At 47.0% G+C, this 6,011-nt stretch overlaps 1 protein-coding gene across 2 annotated transcripts in view; it reads left to right on the forward strand.

Moving 5' to 3' along the window:
* The first annotated feature begins 4,615 nt into the window (after positions 1 to 4,615).
* Positions 4,616 to 6,011, forward strand: part of GFI1 (growth factor independent 1 transcriptional repressor) — a 14,271-nt gene continuing 12,875 nt past the window's right edge. The window contains exons 1-2 of one of the 2 annotated variants that reach the window (XM_042030209.1): positions 4,616 to 5,543; positions 5,673 to 5,880. The gene's annotated coding sequence lies outside the window, so the exon portion shown is untranslated. The remainder of the gene's footprint in view (positions 5,544 to 5,672; positions 5,881 to 6,011) is intronic. The other variant, XM_042030208.1, reaches the window with a different exon arrangement.

The raw sequence follows: 6,011 nt of genomic DNA on the forward strand, positions 1-6,011 counted from the left end.
TGTTTAAAGAATGATAGAGAAGACTGTGTGGAAACAGCACATTATGGGCATCTCAACAGTATTATCTGCCCAGCTGCAATCTAATTTAAATCTTTAAGCGTGTGGGTGACAAATTCCAAATTACTGATTTCTGCAGCTCCTAACTTGTTTCAGTATTTCTGCCAAATTTCCCCACATCCTACCAGTGAATATGTAGTTCCAAGTATAGCCTGTGTAAATTGCCACCTCTGAGTTGGACTAGCCGAGTGATCTTTAGTCCTGTTGAAAATGTCATGTATGCAAAACCAAATCAGGAGCACTTTTGTTCACAAATGAGTAACAGTCATCTTCTTTCCTTCCAATGAGCATCTGCTAACTTATGTTTGCACCTGGATCATTGTTGCCCAATAGGATAGGTGACAAATGTCTTGTTGCCTGTCATCAATACCAGCTGCAAGCCTCTCTTAAAGGTAACGTTCTGTAATAAGTGGCAGGCGCAAAATTCAGTTGGAGGGCCATAAAAACTCTTGTCTGTTTGAATAGTGAAGTGTTATGATTTTGCAATAACTGCCTTACTGTTCAAGTGATAGCAAATGAGATCAGATGGCAAGGGTTATTTCCTGAACATTTGTGATTTTAAAGTATACAAATAGAATAAATACTGATACTGAATAACAGCATAAATAAAAATACGCAAAAGTCCTTATCCAACTGACTACATCTCTACTTCTACATCTCTACTACTCATCTTCTAGTGATAAAGGTGAATCACTGAATATACTGCAGTTTCAGAAGACTTGTTTATACACAGACTAAAATACATTGCTACAAAAAGGATTAAAAGAAGCATTTACATTGGAGTTTGCATAAATTTATCAAAACCACTTTGTACATCCTGCTATTGAACTTGATCACTATTGAACCCTTCTGTGGAACTGCAATACAGAAGGAACTACATGGTTTTCTGGGGTATTAATGTGATCACTGTTTGATATCAGAGACAGTGTTAGTGACTTAGTGAAACCTGATGCTTATACACTTAAGCTAGAATGACCTAAAGATATGTTAGCATAAAAATATCCACATTTTATACAGATATGCTGCTAATTCCCCTACCTCTAAAGGCTCCAAGTAATGGAATTCACTTTGGAGGAAGGTGGAGATAATGCAAATCCCCTAGGAAAGCCGTTATGGTAGTCCTGGAGTCTAAAATTTAAAAAACCAACCTATAAGATAGAAGTTCATGTAATCTATATGGAAACTACGGTGTTATGTTCGATCATGCAGCAGCTCCTAACTCTGTGTATTAAGAAGGAAGATGAAAGCTATGGATAACTAATGGATTTTTAGATTCAATGACGTACATTTTTGTTCTGTGAAATACTCTTATCAGTATATATTCTGTAATTCTCTGAGCATTACACCTGCTGATGGAGTTTTTTGGTTGGTTTTGGTTTGGCGTTTTTTTTGTTTACAGACTAGTCCAAGACATAAGAAAAATCACTGAAATATATTTACACAGTAGGCAATAGAACCAGAAATTCCTAATGATGGAAAGTACACAGTAAATTGACTTTCAATATAACCTCTATATAGCATGAAGTTTCAGCTTCAGAGTAAACATGCTAATGTATGCATGCCTACTCGTGCCTGGACACTGACTAAGATACAACAGCTTAATGCTCTCCCTTTCCAGGAACTAATACCTTATTTCACAATTATGAAAAACAAAAGCAATGTGGCATACTCTTTGAATTGCATAGTACTGCACAAGTGACTGAAATTTCTAGTGCCCTACCACGAAAACTAGAATTCCTATGAGAACATTTTGCATAGTCTATGTTCTATAACCATTGATTCAACTTTCTCCTATTCATAATAGAGGTACATTCTGGGTCTGCTCCTTCCCAAAGCTGGAACCCCTCTTTTCATCCCAGCCTTCAACACCACAGCCTACTGTTACTTTTCCTCTCCAGTTTGTGCTCATAGTGATAATTTTCTAATCTGCTCTGGGTGCAGCAGAAGTTACTTTTGTTTCCCCAGCAATCAAAACAATTGCAATCAAAAACACTGATTAATTTCTGACATATTTACAGCATGCGTTTATGCCACAAGGAGGACCATAAAGAAGGTAGTGACAAGATGCTGGGGGAAAAAATAATAAGCAGAATGTTAAAAGTAACTTTAAAAAGTTTAAAAAAAATAAAGACACGCTTCCCAACAGAATGCACAATGCTACAAGTTCTAGCAGCTTTTCATAGTGGAACTGTTCTGCATAACTGTGATCCCAAGTTTTATCACTTTAAAGTGGGTATAAATTCCCCACCTTTTTTGCTGCCTTCTCCCAATCCTGACTACCCCACACAGGAAACTGCTTCTCCTCCCCTCTGTACCAAGCAGCTAACCTGTCAAATCCTGTTCTTCAAATCCTTCTTCCTGTTGCAAAGTGTCCCACCACTTCTGAACACAAAGATCTCACCTCCAGCTTGTCACCTTTGGTGTCTTATCCGTTGTTGTTTTACCTCTAATGCTGACACCAGGCAGGTGCCGTAAACCGTACAGTGACTTAACACTGAGTAGCTCTTCAGTCTTAAGCACGACTATAACATAATCCCACCCTACTTTAAACCCCTCTTTTTTATTTCTTCCCCTCTCTTGTCACTATGGAGTAACAATGATGTGCTATTGTATTCAACTGCATCTTAGCAAGTTTTTATGTTTAACTTTGAATATCACACTCCCTTTGAGAAAAGCATTAGAGCAACTTCATTAAAACCCAGCCCTACATTTCCCATGAATTACATCGGTGTGCCAGCTCTGGGCCCTGGCTTTTGGCTTTGCCACGCCACAGAACACTTGGCTGCACGGAACAGCTCGACACTGCACACGCAAGACCATCTCAAAGGTTACTGAGCTGCGGCACATAGGTCACACTGTACACCAAGAATAAAAGCTGAACCCCTTCACCTCTTTACGGCGTGCTGTTACTACAGATAGCATCTCCTCTCGGGGTGGGAAGAGCCTGGGGACGATGGCTGTAGGAGGCTGCGCGGAAGGCTCTCCTCAAGGCCGAGCGCGCGGGGCGGCTTCCCGCCTTGCCGGCCTCGCGCCGCCGCCCGCGGGCACGTGACGCCGCCACCCGCGGGCACGAGGCGGCCCCGCGGGCACGAGGCGGCCCCGCGCCCAGCCCCGCTAGCACCGGCCCTACCGGGCCCCGCGGGCGGAGCGGGCTGTGCGAGCGCTCACGGCCCCCGCTAACGCCGGCCCCTGCCATGATCCGCGACCCGCCAGGTCCCGGCCAAGGCTGCTGCCCGCGCACCCTCCAGGGACAGAGCTAAACCGGCACAAGGCTTCGCTGGGAGCCTCGGGTCATCTTCTGCACCGCTCGCTGGGCAGCGTCCGCGTCCCGCTTCCCTCGTCCTCACCCGCAGCATGAATCAATTCGCCCGTCCAGCCGAGATCCGGGAAGGCAGAGGATGCACTTCAGGCACGAACTAGTTTTGCAAAACACGAAACACAACCGGTTTCGTACAATTTCTCCTCTAATTGCTTGAGAAAACTGACAGCCCAGGAGCCGGAGGTCCGTTCCCGGTTCCCGTGCAGCACCCACCCTCACACGATTATATGCTGGATTTAGCATTTGCTTTGTTAACTCATTTGATTTATTTATTTCTGCTGAAGGGGTTTAACCTGATTAGGAAGCAGTGGGTGAGAAAGAGCCGTCCGCAGGTGGGCTGAGCACAAGGGCTCAGCAGGGTGCCTCCCGCAGGATAGTCCCGAGGGGAGTCGCTCGGCGCCCGGCAGCACATCCCGCATCCAGCTTCCCAGAAGGCTGCAAGCACCCTCCGAACGGAGATTACCACGCCTTACAGCCCACAGCAGCACCTGTATGCATTTTGAATTTAGATGTATAACGACGAACGTGTATTTTCTTGTAACCAGGTCACAATTATTTATGAGCGTTACTAGTAATTTAATGTGTTCTGGTGCTTTCATTACACAGTCAAAGCGGTGTGTAGCAAGGTAAACGAAAGGGCATGAATTTATCATCCCATTTCAGAGGCAAACGAGAAAGACTGTTTTGCAAAAAGTAACAGTGAGTCAACGAAGACGCATACAAGAAATCACAACTAGTTATTCTAATCTGGTTATTTCTACTGATTCCAGCATTGATTCTCGAAGCTGAAGGCGTGAATGATTTTCAGAGTAATCAACCTAAGGTGCAGCAAGGCGGTACACAGATGCCGTAAATAAAACTGCTGCGCCCAGCACCAGGAACTTTCCGGCAAAAATGAAGGTGTCAGTCGTGTTCTTCAGCTTTCTTTTGTGTCACAGTAAAGCATCACTCAGTTGTTGGACAGCTTTACTCGAGGTGGTGTTCGCTTGCTTTTTTAGATCTTGGGAAGTTAGGTTAATCCTATGAACCGTAGGGACTCACAGGCACCAAGTGGCTAATTTTTCTGTAAATGCTTCGGGGCTAGTGGTGAAAAAAAAGCACCTGGTCTCAAAGCCAGCATGCTCCTGAGCGTGAGGAAGGCTGAAGTTTGCTTCTGTCACGTCCGACTTCAGTCTCAGTCGTTTCTGAACGGGAAATTGTGTTAAACCTCGACTCGCTCACTGCAGAGCCGCACTTTAGGCGGCCCTACAGTCACCGAAACGAAGTTTCTGATGGCCTGAGATGTCTGAGAGCGAAGCCCATAACCACCTCAGAAAGATACCGAACACCCGAGCCTGACTTCCTGACTGCATTAGGAATCCGAGACTAAACCTGGAAAACTGTGTTTTCGGGTCGTGTGTGTGCGTAAAGCAAAGCGAACCTTTTTCTTTTTGCGGAAGGGAGCAGGCTTCCCCGTTGCGCAACGCGGGAGTCTCCACAGGCGCAGGATGCTGCCTGACGCGAATCCCCGCTACCGTGTTCGTCTCCGGTGCCCCACGGATCCTCCCCGGGTTAGAACCTGAGCACCGGCACGCAGACGACGAGGCCATCTCTTCCCACTTGCCTGGCTCCGCTCCGCTTTCGCCTTAATGTTTGAATCGCTGTCAAGCGACAGTAGCCGGAGGGAGGGGTGGGGGGGGCATCTCGCCTACCCCTTCCATATTTAACCATTACCTAAATCCGAAGGGAAATGAGCAAACCTCTAGGCTTGGGTCTTAAGGTATTTTCAGCGCCGTTGGGCGTATTTATCCCAGAAGAGTTTTCCACAACAAGTTATTTCTAGGCTAGGAGAGGTCTCCGTCGCCCAGGACCCGGCCTTAGTCCTGATTACAACGCCACGCACGGCCCGATGGCGGCGGGACATGCGTCCGGGCCAAGGGCAGGCATGCGGCACGGAGCGGGCTCAGCAGGGCGAGCGCCGGCTGCCCTAGCCCCTGCCCTCTGCCCGCCCGAGTCAATCTGTGTTTTGAATCTGTGACTTGTTCTCGTTGCGGAAGTCGAAGGGGATCCAAGAATAGTTCAGATAGATGTGTGTAATTTCTAAAACAGAACCCCGAGAGAAACGAAGCGCCCGATTCCAGAATGACACTTCGGTATCACTTCAGCGAGCTCTGTGAGGTGGAATACGGTAAGACGTTTTCATTTAAGGAAAACTGAGAGAGAAACAGAGGAGGGGAACACTAGTGATTTGTGAGGTTTGGGCGCTTTTTAAAATTTTTCTTCTTTCTTTTCTTTTCTTTTTTTTTTTTTTTTGCAGAAGCTCCTAACTAACGCTCAGGAAGTGGAATTTGTGGTTTAGGGGGCCGAGCTCTGAAGGAGTCGAGAGAAACAGAAAAGTAAAAAAAAAAAAAGCCAACTCAAGCACCATTGCTCCTTAAAGGGAGGCTAAATTTAAAGTCACCCAAACTAGCACGCTGCCGCGCATCCCCCGTCCGCAGCCCAGCTTCCTTCGCCCCTCCAAATGGGTAAGCGTTCTCGCTTCTCTCGCCTCGCGTGGGCAGCTGCCGGCGGGCGGGCCGGGGCGGCAGCGACCCCTCTCCTCTCGCCTGGGACCCCGCGCCGCTCCGGCCCTGACTCAGCCGCGGGGCCCGGGGCG

Source organism: Corvus kubaryi, unplaced genomic scaffold (genome assembly GCF_017639235.1).
Source record: "Corvus kubaryi isolate FWS band 111438036 unplaced genomic scaffold, C.kubaryi_AGA036_p1.0 37334, whole genome shotgun sequence".
In the NCBI taxonomy this organism is placed as follows: Eukaryota; Metazoa; Chordata; class Aves; order Passeriformes; family Corvidae; genus Corvus; species Corvus kubaryi.